At 36.5% G+C, this 16,139-nt stretch overlaps 1 protein-coding gene across 6 annotated transcripts in view; it reads right to left on the bottom strand.

Moving 5' to 3' along the window:
• The window catches only part of LOC136826992 (prostaglandin E2 receptor EP2 subtype-like), a 534,455-nt gene that overhangs the window by 173,846 nt on the left and 344,470 nt on the right, over positions 1-16,139 (bottom strand). The window lies entirely within an intron of this gene.

The raw sequence follows: 16,139 nt of genomic DNA, 5'->3' as shown, positions 1-16,139 counted from the left end.
TTCGGTGGTCTCGGTATGAGCCGCGGCCCATGAACTTTAACCACGGCACGGTGATGGCCTATTCTATGTCATTGCCAGAAGCACGATTATAACTAACTTTAACCTTAAATAATATGAAAACTACTGAGGCTAGAGGGCTGCAATTTGGTATGTTTGATGATTGGCGGGTGGATGATCAACATCTTAATTTGCAGCCCTCTAGCCTCAGTAGTTTTTAAGATCCGAGGGCGGACAGAAAAAGTGCGGACAGACAAAGCCGGCACAATAGTGCTCTTTTTAAAAAACTAAAACCTGTTTGTTGGTTTTCAGAAAAAGTCCTCATGAAAAGTACCCTCTCGCCCCTCCCCTCCCCTCCCCCACCCTATGGAAAAATTGTTATTTACGCTGCGGCCCCAATGCGCAACTAGATAGTACGTGCTTTTGCCTTATCTCGAGCATGCAGCTCACATACGCTAATAGCTTCAAGGAGGGATTTTCTAATATCAGTCAGTCAAAAGAGAGAGAGAGAGAGAGAGAGAGAGAGAGAGAGAGAGAGAGAGATCGGAAGTAATGGACGAAGCAGAATCTTAACTTGTACAGGCACAAATGTTAAGGACTCCACTGGGAATATATGATAAAACTCATCAGTATTTTTTTCATACATGGCACAAAAAGATTTCAGCTTTAAGATTTCCTCTATTCATTTTCATAAGTATAAATAAACAGCTACCATGCAATTCTACAATATACTTTCCTTTCTTCCTCATTATTCCTTTAAAATATGACTTTATCAGGACCGTCGAATTGAAGTGGGAATCCTCTTGAGGACGCACCTAATTTGATGCCACTCATCGCTGACGCGAGAAAGATTTCATTTTGTTTCCCTGTGGCCAACCTCCATTTCCTGTAGCTTACATTCAACATTATTTCAGAATCAGACTCTGTCTGTAACTTCCAAAATTTGAGAGGAAACGATAAATCTGATGGACAATGACTACAAAAATGTGCTTACAGTAAAGATACACTTAGTAGGCTAAGAAAAAATTTTTTTTTTTTCAAATAGGTTGCTAAGATGTAAGACAAATGAGCTTTCTGTCAAAGTCACGGTATCAAGCTGCACAATAAAACTGGTTAAGTGTGGCCCAAAAAATGTGCTTACTGTCATGAACATGTGGTATACTCTAAAAAAAATTCAAGTTACATCACAAGCGTGAGTAAAAAGTCTGCTTTCTGTCAAATCACTGGAAGCACACTAAAAAAAATAAATTATACTACAAACGTCCTTAAGACTAGGTTCCTGCTTAGTACTCATCTCCAGCTGTATTGTGCAGTGAAAGAACTTGCAAAATATACAGGAACACTGCTCAGCGGTCTTACAACTGATAATGACTGCACTTAAAGCATCCATCATATCTGACAAAGCTTTTACACGATTTCACCCACTTTTGCTCGACGAAAGGAGTGGGGTTTTATTTTCCAACCGTTTCCTGTCAATCGAATTTAAAAGGACGTCGTGAGAATTACTGGCTTACGAGATTACTTCATAGCCAAGCAGTAATTGACAAGTATACATTCTCACACAGGTATCCTGTGAAGGCAAGGAACCTCCAGCACAGATGTTTGGAATTCATAATTTTTAGGTGTTGTTAGAATCCCAGTCTTGGCTTGTCTTCAAATAACGGTGAAAAGCTCCTGACATCTTTTCATTAAGGACTAGCAGCATGTTTTGACTATATATAATATCCCGTTTAGATACGTCTCAATAATATATATGTGTGTATATATATATATATATATATATATATATATATATATATATATATATATATATATATATATATATATATATATATATATATACACACAAAATATATATATGAGTATATATACATATTTATATTATATATATTACAGATATATGTTATATGTACATGCACTAAGTACCTGTTCCTCATCCAGAATATCATCAATTCTCTGCAACGAAAAGGGCAAAAAAAATTAAATAAAAAAATAAAAAAACTAAAAATCAGCAGCATTGTAGTACTCAAACATTCAAGCCCGCCTTACACTATCATCTCCCATGCCATGAAAAATGTCAGATCATAAAAAGCGAAAATTATCTGCTGATGCCGACCACTTTCTATCAGGCTGACCTGCCAGAACCTCTAATTTATAATCTGCCTTGATTTATGTCATTTCACAGCAGGAGGTCTGTCGCCGAATATACAACATGCCATAATGTTTTTTGACGGAAAGTTCATAATGGTATCCGGCAAACTTTAAGAGAGAGAGAGAGAGAGAGAGAGAGAGAGAGAGAGAGAGAGAGAGAGAGAGAGAGAGAGAGAGAGAAATATCCATTAGGCTGCATAGTAAAATTCATGCAGAAAAGAGGGAAAATATTCATCTGACCGTACCTTAAAATTCATGCAAAAGACAAAAAAAAAAAAAAAAAATATTAATCTCACCGCATATTAAAATTCATGCAAAAAAGAGGGAAAATATCAATCAGACCACATATTAAAATTCACACTAAAGTAAAAAAACACCAAATTAACCTGACCATATATTAAAATTCATGCAAAAGTAAAGAATAAAAAAAATAATCTGACCACATATTAAAATTCATGCAAAAAAGAGAGACAGAGATAGAATATCCAGTACAGTTCCACCCTAGTGGGATGAGGATTACCTCATCGAGGTCATCCCCTTTTGATGGTATACATTTTAATAGTAAAATGAACAAATACTTCTCTCTCTCTCTCTCTCTCTGTCCTAGCTGCGACCCACGAAAAACGTCTAAGAACTAGGTTAATGACTCACTGCTTATGTCAACAGAGGCACACTGGATTTTTAAGGAACTTACCCATCAGCCACCTCCTCATCCGGTTCGGGATTCGAACCTGGGTTGTCCAGTTGTGAGCTAGAAGCCCTATCACCAAGCTCCGAAGCCAGAGAGAGAGAGAAAAAAAATGTCCATCTAACTGCTTATTAAAATTAATGCAAGCGAGAGAGAGAGAGAGAGAGAGAGAGAGAGAGAGAGAGAGAGAGAGAGAGAGAGAGAGAGAGAGAGAGAGAATCTTCATCATCTAGCTGTAACACAGAAAGAAGGGGAGATTCACTGCTCAAAAACGCCTGTATAGTATTATAAAATACCAGAGCACAGAAAAAAAGATTTTAAAAATGCGGACACAGCCAGCAGCACCTTGGGCTAGTATTTCTGTATTCTTCAGCAAAAACATCTTTGCCATCTTAGTTTAGCAGGCAACTGGAAAAGTATGTAATCAGCAAAAAATAGCAAAAGCGTAAAATAATTGACAAATTTTGCCCTGCTTACTAACTTAACCTCCTGCAAAGAAGCAACAAGCAAACAATTAAATGTTGGAACATGCAATGGAGCAACAAGCAAACAATTAAACAATTACGTATTGGAACATGCAAAAGAGCAACAAGCAACCAATTACACAAAGAAGCATGCAAAAACGCAATTATATTAAGAAGTAATTCATATAAAAAGGAAAAACAACAAGACCCACAGGAGTGAAATCAATATCGCCAAACCCAGTCCTGTTTACACAGATAAACAAAAGGCTTTATCAGAGACCGACAGGACTCTTTCGCGGTCACCCGACTGTAAACAGAATTCCCTTAATGATGGAGCGTCGGATTCCTCCACAAATAACCACCGACTTTTATTTCCCACTTTCCAAATGGGAATACAGAAGATTACTCATTTCACAGAAATAGAAGCCACACACACACACACACAGAGAGAGAGAGAGAGAGAGAGAGAGAGAGAGAGAGAGAGAGAGAGAGAGAGAGAGAGAGAGAGAGAGAGAGAGAAATAATGTTTAATATAACCCGACGAATCGATTCAGTCTAGAAAAATATAACAATGAGAGAGAGAGAGAGAGAGAGAGAGAGAGAGAGAGAGAGAATTTATTACTTAATCTATGATTTCCAACAGATGAGTTGTTACGATCAAAACAGGTTATGATATTCATAAACATTTTCCGTGTAAATTCGTGATTTATTGGAACGGATTCATTCTTTTATATCGATAAATAATTACGAAACTCTCATAACAGCTAAGAGCTGGGGCATCCATCAGAGATATATGAGTATCCTGAAAAGATTACAGCTAACTATGTTGCAATAAATATCGTTTGACATTTTAAAAACAAAAATCACTCCTACGAACGCCAGATATCTGTAAAAATTCAGTCAGTACGTGTTTGACAAGTGTGAAGAAAAATAAACACACGCGAGAGTTTGACATTTGTAAAATAAAAATACACCTACAAGTGAAATTGATCGTGTCTTATTTAATAACTACGAGACACTTTTCAATGTTAATCATCTTTTTCCTCGTTTTTAATTTGTTTCATGGGATTTGGTTCAATAGGATTTCGATTTAATTCTACCGAAGAAGGAAAGGAGTATGATAGACCACGACATTTAGTATTGTTTACCACTTTAAAACATCGCATCATTGATTCCAGTTTTCCTGAACCAGACCTTGACAAAAATAAGGTATAAAATGACTTTAAATAAATTTTTCATGTAATTCAGGAAAAATTTTTATTTGCATTTTAAATTAGCGTCCCAATCACGCATGACAGCCATATGTAAATAAAGACAGACAGATACGCATGTTTAGCACTGGAACACTTCGCTTTGTGAATGAACAGAGGGGAAAAGATTGGAAAGGAAAAACGCCCCCCCCAAAAAATAAACTACCCTAAAAACAAAATTAAAAAAAAGGCTCATTTCCTTACTGCACTTGCTACGTGTTTAGCATGAAGAGAACTCATTGCATTCTCGCTTTATTTTCTTCCAATAAAAGACAAGATTGGAAAAGCAAAAATGCACCGAAGTTTCTTCGGCTCAATCGAGTTTTCTGTACAGCTGCTGCAGCGTATAATCAAGGCCACCGAAAATATATCTATCTTTCGGTGGTCTCGGTATAATGCTGTATGAGCCACGGCCCATGAAACTTTAACCACGGGACGGTGGTGGCCTATCCTATAGCGTTGCCAGAAGCACGATTATGGCTAACTTTAACCCTAAATAAAATAAAAACACTACTGAGGTTAGAGGGTTGCAATTTGGTATGACTGATGATTGGAGGGTGGATGATCAACATACCAATCTTCAGCCCTCTAACCTCAGTAGTTTTTAAGATCTGAGGGCGGACAGAAAAAAGTGTGGACAGAAAAAAGTGCGGACAGAATGAAGCGCGGACGGACAGACAAAGCCGGCACAATAGTTTTCTTGTACAAAAAACTAAAAATCAATAGCTCAAGGTTATCCTTTCAAGTGCGTGTTGTTAAAAATGTTCGGAGTTTTGTAATCGAACCCACTAATGTTATATTAGTGATCACACACAAATGGTCGCTGGGGTGTAAAATTGAAATATGTGCAATTATGCTTAGTGAATTGGAAATCTCTAAAAATAAAAATTAGAGAGAGAGAGAGAGAGAGAGAGAGAGAGAGAGAGAGAGAGAGAGAGAATGCTAAATATAACCGACGAATCATTCAGTCTCGGAAAATATAAAAAGAGAGAGAGAGAGAGAGAGAGAGAGAGAGAGAGAGAGAGAGAGAGAGAGAGAGAGAGAGAATGTTTAATATAATCCGACGAATCGTTCTGTCTCAAAAAATGTAAAAATGAGAGAGAGAGAGAGAGAGAATAGGACCAATACTTTATTATTATTATTATTATTATTATTATTATTATTATTATTATTATTATAATAAGAGAATGTTTAATATAACTTGACGAATTAATTCAGTCTAGAAAAGTATAAAAAATTCAGTCTAGAAAAGTAAGAGAGAAAAGAGAGAAAGAGAGAGAGAGAGAGAGAGAGAGAGAGGGGCGTTAATATAATCCGACGAACCGACGAATCGGTTCAGTCTGGAAAAATATAAACACTAGATCAGTAACTTGGGAAAGGAATTAAAATGACAGATTATATATATAGTAAAATTAATCATTCATTTAATAACTAATCGTCATGAATAAGATAAGATAAACGACGTGTCAGCAACAGGATAGAGATTTATGGAAAATGCCATATACTGTCTATATTAACTACCTATTTCATAATTACCTAAACATCCGTTCAAGAATGAGGTACTTTACGAATAATAATAATAATAATAATAATAATAATAATAATAATAATAATAATAATAATAATTACAATAATAATAATAATAATAATATTAATAATAATAATAATAATAATAATAATAATAATAATAAATCATTATAATAATAAGTATGGTCCCTATTTAATATGGCAAGTTAGTTGTGGTACTTTATGAATAATAATAATAATAATAATAATAATAATAATAATAATAATAATAATAAGTATGGGGTCCTATTTAATATGACAAGTCAGTTGTGGTACTTTATGAATAATAATAATAATAATAATAATAATAATAATAATAATAATAATAATAATAATAATAATAATAATAATAATAAGTATGGGGTCCTATTTAATATGGCAAGTCAGTTCATAATCCTTCCAGCACACAGGATCAACTGACATTCTCGGCAGGATTCAAAGTCCATTAGGGTCCTTCGCTGCCTTCCAGGTGGTCATCCCTCTCGTACCCTATGTGGTCTACCTCATCGTAATCTCGAGAGTCTGAAGAGGCTTGGATGAGTAGGTTGGAATAAGCGACTTTAATTTCACTCTTAAATGCTATCTCGATTTTCAGGTCGTTTTTAGTTTTCTCCAAAGAAAACTATTGTGCCGGCTGTGTCTGTCCGTCCGCACTTTTTCTGTCCGCACTTTTCCTGTCCTCACTTTTTTTGTCTGCCCTCAGATCTTAAAAACTGCTGAGGCTAGAGGGCTGTAAATTGGTATGTTGATCATCCACCCTCCAATCATCAAACATACTAAATTGCAGCCCTCTAGCATCAATAGTTTTTATTTTATTTAAGGTTAAAATTAGCCATAATCGTGCTTCTGGCAACGATAAAGGATAGGCCACCACCGGGCCGTGGTTTAAGTTTCATGGGTCGCGGCTCATACCGCATTATACCGAGACCATCGAAAGATAGATCCATTTTCGGTGGCCTTGATTATACGCTGTAGCGGCTGTACAGAACACTCGATTGCGTCGAAGAAACTTCGGAGCACATTTTTTTACTCTTTTTTTAAGTACAATACTATGGCAATCGTGATAACGACGAGACAGAAATGGACCATTGAAAACGTTCAAATGAACCTTTTTTTTAAAAGAGGTACAGAGGAAGGCAGAACATTCCAAAGTCTTCGTATGAATGGCGACAGGTAAACAAGAAGTCTTTCAACAATGTAACATCAACTTAATATGCAGAAAATGTCGACTGTTTTTTTTAAGTGATCCCGCAATTCAACTTAGAATTATTATTAATCAGATGAAAGTGTTTAGTTCAACTCTAAGAAACTTGGCGTGTAAAGAACCTTTTAAGAAATAACAACAATACCAACAACAACAACAATAATAATAATAATAATAATAATAATAATAAATAATAATTACGCAACAGGGCACCTCATTAAGAACCAAGTTAATTTTATACTGATCTGCTGAAAATATGTCACCGTTTAAAAATGTGCAAATAAAAGTAAACTGACATCATAGCAAATACCCAGTGGGTTACAAACGCCCGCCCCCTCCCCTTCCTCCTCTGTTTAAAAAAAACCCAGGGTACGATTATTAAAAAAAAAAAAAGCTGCAAAAGTTAGAATCAAGCTCATTTATCTGGGATAACGAATAGCCGCGCATGCGCTGCTTCCTAACTACATACTATCTATCTTAATAAACAGAACTTTGCCTTCAACTCCGGAGTGTGCTTGCACGCACATAAACGCGGCATTTAGACCCTTCCTTTACCAAACAGGTTCCGCTGGCTCTGTTCTCCAGTCTGCTTTAAGCGTTAACAGACACGGTAACAGATACAGTAAATCCCCGTGTGGGGGATCAAAATGTGCTTGGCGCATGCGCCAAGTACGAGAAAGTGCCAATGGTGTCATAATCAAGAAAATTTCAGAAGTAATTCCGCTTTTCTAACATCCGGGTATTCTAATCTGTGGAAGCTTGTTCAGGAGGCTGGTGAACTTCATTTTATTTCATCCATGTTAACGTACGAACGTTTTGAATAATAATAATAATAATAATAATAATAATAATAATAATAATAATAATAATAATAATAAAGAATATATTCCTCGTCAAACTTGGCGCCCCAAATTCTTCACTCACCTTTACGCATTAAGAAACAAGTAACTGTCAAACTTTGGATTTCTCTCCCTACTTCATTTTCCCTGACGCTCTTAACCCTCTACTATATATATATATATATATATATATATATATATATATATATATATATATATATATATATATATATATATATATATATATATATATATATATATATATATATATATATATATATATATATATATATACACAAATATAAATGTATATAAATTACAGATATAGAGACACAAAGAAATGTATTAATTGAACAGGCACGTCCCATCATACATGCATGCAAAAAGCATACTGTAAGTATACTGGCGCAGATTTAATACCACCCAGTTGAGTAAAATTTCACCTGAAACAACTGTTTCTAAATTCCACTATAGTCACTTGCATTCATGAATTCCTTCTGAGCCATCTGCACCTGTTAACTCCACCTCAACTAAATGCACCTCTAGATTCTGCGAGAATTACTTGTACCTGTAAACTCCGTCCGAGCCATTTGCACCTGTTAATCCCACCTCAATAAATGCACCTGTAGATTCTGCAAGAATCACTTGCACCTGTAAACTCCATCCGAGCCATTTGCACCTGTTAATTCCACCTCAACCAAATGCAACTGTATATTCTGCGAGAATCACTTGCACCTGTAAACTCCATCCGAGCCATTTGCACCTGTTAATTCCACCTCAACTAAATGTACCTGTAGATTTTGCGAGAATTGCTTGCACCTGTAAATTCCTTCCGAGCCATTTGCACCTGTTAATTCCACCTCAACTAAATGTACCTCAACCTGTAAATGTACCATTTGAATTCTCAACTAAATGTAGAGATTCTGCTTGCACCTGTAAACTCCATCCGAGCCATTTGCACCTGTTAATTCCAGCTGAGCCACTTGCACCTGTAATTCCACCGAATCCAGCCGCACCGGTAACTGCCAACTGAGACAGCTGTGTCTACTTATAACCCTTGCACCTGAAAATTCCACCCGAGCACCTTGCACCTGAAAATTCAACTAGTCACTGAAAGGCGAACGAATATTTGAGTAAACTAAACGTGTGTAATGAATGGAGTCCTTTGCCTTAGCGGACCAACAAAGGATAAAAAGCCTATGCACTCCTACCCTCCCCCCCCCAACCACACACACATACACAAACATACACAACGACAAGACAGTCGTTACTAAAGCAAACACGTCTTTGAAAGGACCGTGATGCTATCGCCCGTCCAAACAAACACCAAACTCGAGGAGGTTTATAAAAGATAATTGCCATCTAAATCACAGATATTTTATGCAAATGGTCCGCAATTGGGGGCCTGTGTGAAGCCTGGCACAGGTACCGACTGTTTGGGGCCGCGGCATTGAATTCTCAAATTAGGAAGCAGTAAATGGCCCTTGTTACCATCCTCCTCTCAAGTAGTGCAATGAATGTTCTTTTGAATGGCTTGTCTTTCTGACGTCTTTGGTTGCTTGCTATTCGGCGCTATTCTTATTTCCCTTGTTATCATGCGATTCAATTATTTATTATACTGATTTCACCTATATTCATTTTTCACCTATGGCGCGTTCCACTCTGCTGACACCTTTCAGGTAGGTACACTTGCCTTCCAGTTTTCTTTCTTTCCTTATATCTTCTTCTGAAAACTTTATAACAGGCTGTAAGTTCCTCGTTGGACGAGTCGGTAGAGTTCTCGGCTAGCACTCTGCTAGTCCCGAGTTCGAGTCTCCGACCGGCCAATGAAGAATTAGAGGAATTTATTTCTGGTGATAGAAATTCATTTCTCGGTATAATGAGGTTCGGATTCCAGAATAAGCTGTAGGTCCCGTTGCTAGGTAACAAATTGGTTCTTAGCCACGTCAAATAAGTCTAATCCTTCGGGCCAGCCCTCTCTAGGAGAGCTGTTAATCAGCTCAGTGGTCTGGTTAAACTAAGATATACTTAACTTATAACAGGCTATAAACCCATGAAGGTGAAATAAAGAAATAAATAAGAGGGAATAAAAAATAAAACCGATACACTTGAAATTCACGAGAAGTCAGCAGAGAGCAGGAATGAATTTGCTCCTCGCTCAAACATGTCGAAGTCTGATAATTGAACAAGTGCATCAGGTAGACTACTCCACATTTTAGTTGTAGCCAAGATAATACTCCCGGCAAACTGAGCAGTTTTAAAACTCGATGTTCAAAAATGACACAATATTTGCAGTAGCTGCAGCCTGCCTAGTGCTGCTGCTGCCAATAGTGTGTCGTTTTCTAGCGTCAGTTTGTTACATAAAAACGAGTACACATCACTTACGAATAAACAAAAACAAACATCTGTGCTATTCTGCCTGAACTTGGTCCACTAACATCAACAACGGTCTTTTTGTTGGGATACTCCCGTTCCTTATCAGGTACATCTAACGAGAGCCCTGAAAAGAATTGATTGAATGTGCGATTCAGAACAAGAGAGTTTCCGGAATGGTGCTGGCGTGTCAGGTTGTAAGAACTGGAGGAATCGCCCCTTCATAAAAATGCCTAATTTCGTTTATCCTGAAATGAATCATCACTATAGTCATACAATGGATTTATCTTTCCTTTCCTTTCTTAAGAGGACCGATGCCGCGGTTGAATATCCATATTAAGAAACAGTAATCTCAGCTTTACCATTAGTTTGTGATTATTTCTGTTGTTCATGTTCGGCCCGATGTACGTGAAGTCAAGAAAGGAATCGCTCTCATTTGCATAAAGGACCCACGGGGAAATTAATGAATCCATTTACGTTGCCACAGGTCACGTGACTGGGAAGACCAATTACTGTACATGACACCAAAGGGCTCTGTCATCAAGCTTCTGTTACTCCAGATGAGAAATAAAAAAATACACTTTGGGTGAAAAACTAAGAAAAACTTTTTTTCAACGATTTTTCGTCTGAATTGGGAGTTTGATATGTAACAAATATCAGCAAACACCAAAGGTGCCTGTCAATCGGGCCGATTTAAATGACACGCATAAAACATGGGGAACCAAAAGAGAGAGAGAGAAAAATAGGGAGCGAAAATTGTGCTTTTTTCGTGATTTTCAAGTTTTCATGGGACTCACAAAAATGCTGCCAGTATTTTTGTGACCTGAATTTGTGCAGAAGAGTTATCACGAAACGGATTATTTTTTCCGCTGATTTCCAGAGAGGACTAATTTTCCATTCTGTTTTCGGGAAGAGGATTAATTTTTCTGATACGTTCTGATGATAATTTTTGGTATTTTCTTTTATCCGTTACATGAAGAGTAATTATTCTTTTAATCTGTCCAATGTCCCTGACTTCAAACCTGATTAAAGATAAAATCCCCGAACCGAATAAGCCATGGAATAAAATGCTGACTGATTTAAACTCGTCCAAATAAACCCACTGAACATTTTCTCTTCCAGAATTATTCTTAACATATCCCAGCACCCCAAGATTTTTTGTGCGCCTCTGGATGATCGATCTTTGAGAATCAATCAATCAATCAATTTATCTTGCCTCATTTCAAATCGCTGAAATTCATGGTTTTAAAGGTAAATCTGGATCTTAATAATATTACCTTTCTGTTTTATATTAATGCTAGTTTTTCATAATTTAAACCATGGTGAATAAACTATAGCGTGTCTCTAATTTCCTTTCATTAAGAGTTCCCGTCTAGTTTTTCCATCATTTCCACTATTTCAAAATAATATTTTGGAAATATTTTCTCCCATTCATGTTACAAATGTTATACTGATTCTGCGTTCTACAGGTTTAGTTCACAATTTTTTTAAAAAGATTTTTCTTACCACGGAGTTTGTTTTCCTTTTATCTTTTTTCATTTCCCGCCGTGACCATACCACTTCCATGATAATCATCACTATTTGCTCATTTTCATTTTTCATACAAGAATTCCAGTGCGAAAGTCACACTGGAAAATAATCAGTGAGTGTGGATGCGGAAATGACTGACAGCTCAGGCTTCCTGACTAAAAACAAAAGGCTCTCGCAAAAAATAAAACACGATTCTTATTCTATTTAATTCACAGCTGCGCTAAAACTGTTAAAAATTCTCCATCAAATCATATTCTCCAACCTGTTGCCTTAGCAACAGAGGTATTTAGGTCAAGTTGTCAAGTCGTTAAGATTTTTTTTTTTTAGACAGCAAGCAATTATTTCTATTTGTTTTGTTATATGATAATGCCCATATACATGCTGTTTATGTACTGGCCTCAGTAGTTTATAAACTTTGTCTCCTGAGTCAATGTCGTTTATGTGGTATTTAAAAATAATCGTTCCTAAAATAAGAGCTAGCTTTCACGAAGATTAAATTACGGATTCATTTAATGGGATATATGTGTATATATGTATATAAATCATATATTATATATTATATATATATATATATATATATATATATATATATATACATATATATACACATACATAACTACAATATATATATATATATATATATATATATATATATATATATATATACATAACTACAAAATATATATATATAGTGTGTGTACATGTATCCATATAAATAAATATATATATACATAAATATTGGTATGTGTATACTAAAAATAAAAAATATATATGATTACATGTATATACTCTATAGTTAGATAGGTATACAAATGGACCCAAATCTAAAAATAAAAGATTCCTCTGCTCTAAAACTAAGCCTCTTTCACCATCCTATAAAAATTCATAAGCAATAAAATCCCTCAAATCCTCAAACGAGAATCTAAAGACAAAACTGCGGGTAAGCCACATTTTTATACAAAACCGAAATCAGAGAGAGAGAGAGAGAGAGAGAGAGAGAGAGAGAGAGAGAGAGAGAGAGAGATCAACAGTAAACACAATCTTCAATGCACTTCCCAAAGAGGGCCCCTCGCAAAGGCTCACCCTACAGTACCCCGCCTCACCTCAAAGGCATAATGAATGTGCCAATGACCTTTGACCCTTTCTTATGGAGAACACTGGACGATCCTTAAGTCTTCTTTACTGGCTCTGTCCTTTATGCTAGATCTGTTATCGCCCTGGTCCGCATGCCGCTTTGTGTTGCTGTCTTGCGCTGGGAATCTGTATTGGTTATCGCAGGGGTCTACGTACTGGTTTGTGTGTGTGTGGGTGTGTGTGTGTGTGTGTGTGTTTATGTGTGGGTGTGTGTGTGTGTGTGTCGGTGTCTTGCAAGAGGAATTTGTTCCTTATTAATTCAACGAAAGAAAAGAAGCTGCTATTTAGGGCCTCTCTGTCATGCTCTGTGTCTGTGATGACCTCTTAAATGGCTAGACCACAGGAGATCTGCCAGTTGCACCCCTGTCTTATCATTAATGGAAGATAATGAAGAAATAAAAACCAAAAATGTTTCGAGCCAATAATCTTTGCGAGACTGTCATTCTTTCCATTATTCATAAAGTAAAAAAAATTCAAAAAGAATAAACAAGCCTCCATCAAACAAAACGCCAAATGAAAGAAAAATGGCGAACACAGAAGGTAAAAAAAAAAAGGAAAATGAAAGAAAGAGTTAAAAAAGAAAATACATATATAGCTGCATGAAAAAAAAAGAAGACATCTCTAGCTTTCTAGATTGCAGCAACTTAAGCAGGTGACTTGAAGAACCGGACGCTGTTTCAGTACTACAAGCTCCTGTTCTCCTCTCCAGCAATCAGCTTATTGGTATGCAACCCATGAAGAACCAATGGCGCAGACAGGAGAGAGAGAGAGAGAGAGAGAGAGAGAGAGAGAGAGAGAGAGAGAGAGAGAGAGAGAGAGAGAGAGTGGATGACCATCACTGCAAGCAGTTCCCCAGGTAACATGAGAAGCAAAATTATGAACGCAAGCAAAAGGCTCTCTTTCCACTCCGTGATGTAGGTATTCATGTATAGATACATGATTGCTGGCATTTAGCGGTGTTATTATGCAAAATTTCACTTATGAAACGGAAAGGAAATAATGTCAAGACAATGGCATTAGTTTTACTTTCACTCAATTTTTCTCTCAGTTGTTGACCTCTGGCGTTGTAACTATTGATACAAACAATCTCTCTCTCTCTCTCTCTCTCTCTCTCTCTCTCTCTGTCTGTGTTGTTGACCCTGATGATGTGACGATGGTTATACATACAAACCTCACCCCACTATCTTTCACCCTATTGTTGACCCCTAATGCTGTAACGGCAGTAGGGAATACAAAACACACACTCTCTCTCTCTCTCTCTCTCTCTCTCTCTCTCTCTCTCTATCTATATATATATATATATATATATATATATATATATATATATATATATATATATATATATATATATATATATATATATATATATATGTGTGTGTGTGTGTGTGTGTGTGTGTGTGTGTGTGTGTGTGTGTGTGTGTGTGTGTGTGTGTACATACATCTCTCTCTCTCTCTCTCATATATATATATATATATATATATATATATATATATATATATATATATATATATATAATATATATATATATACATATACATATACATATACATACCTATTTTACATATATTTGTTGTCACCCTTTGATGTAGTTAAATAAGTTGAACATACACACGCACAGAAGTAAACAGACGTCACACGAACAATGTCATCTAATTAATATGGCAGAAAAAGGCAAACATCTAAAATAAAAAAAAAAAAATAAAAAACACAGGAGCATCAATGCTATCCGATCTGATTCCCGATCAACAGCAGCCGGTATTATTCAGTAAGTTTCCAGACACCCTGAGGAAGTTTTCCAGAGAGGTTCCAACATATCCGTAAGAAGGACTCTGTACATGGAACAGCGTGAGAGCAGCCATTTCTAGCTCGCTCTGGAAGTCCCTTTTTGCTTCCGTTTTCCATGACTCACAGCCAATTCTACCCTTCCATTTTCTTGCTCCGATCCTTCCTGGGAGAGAGAGAGAGAGAGAGAGAGAGAGAGAGAGAGAGAGAGAGAGAGAGAGAGAGAGATTAAGCCAACCAGAAACTTCCGCATAAAATGACTTTTTGGAATTATAATTAATCGCATTAATTAGCAACGACAACATACCAGTACAATCAATCAGTATTAACCCCCTGGGAGAGGGGGGGAGGTGGGAGAGCGAGCGGGAGGGATAAAGAAGAGGGGAAATGGAGACTCTACGGTATGAAAATGCAAAAATTAATTGGAGATTAATTTTAAAAGGGCAAGCAGCTTTCGATAATGGACCATTAATTTTTCATAAGCTAGTTAATTATGGCAGACTGAATGATTGGCTGGCTTAAAGTTAGCCCAGTTTTCCTATGGATTTAATAAATATAAATATAAAAATCAAATGAGGAAAATTCAACTGAACATCGATCCTGACACATAGCTTTTTATGAGTCTTCCAACAACACCGCCCCCCAAAACTCCTCACCGGAATTTCCAATAAAGGATATTAAAATATCGTTAAAAAATGTCCTTAAATCCTGGCCTAATAATGCGGAACGTATCAGTCCAGTATCAATAAGAAACAAGTAAAACATTCGGCGCAATCGCGTTTTCTGTACATCGTATAATCAAGGACACCGAAAATAGATCTATCTTTCGGTGGTCTCGGTATAATGTTGTATGAGCCGAGGACCATGAAACTTTAACCACAGGCCGGTGGAGGCCTGTAATATCGTTACCAGATGCACGATTATGGCTAACTTTAACCTTAAATAAATAAAAACTACTGAGACTACAGGGCTGCAATTTGGCATGTTTGATGACTGGAGGGTTGATGATCAACATACCAATATGCAGCCCTCTAGCCTCGGTAGTTTTTAAGATCTGAGGACGGACGGACAGACAAAGCCGGCACAATAGTTTTCTTTTACAGAAAACTAAAAGTAATATGCGATGATGAAAACTACTCAAGCACAAGACTTCCCTTCCC

This window comes from Macrobrachium rosenbergii, chromosome 41, assembly GCF_040412425.1.
Source record: "Macrobrachium rosenbergii isolate ZJJX-2024 chromosome 41, ASM4041242v1, whole genome shotgun sequence".
NCBI classification, from domain to species: Eukaryota; Metazoa; Arthropoda; class Malacostraca; order Decapoda; family Palaemonidae; genus Macrobrachium; species Macrobrachium rosenbergii.
Note: the sequence above shows the minus strand (reverse complement) of the source record. Positions and strands in the feature narration are given on the sequence as shown.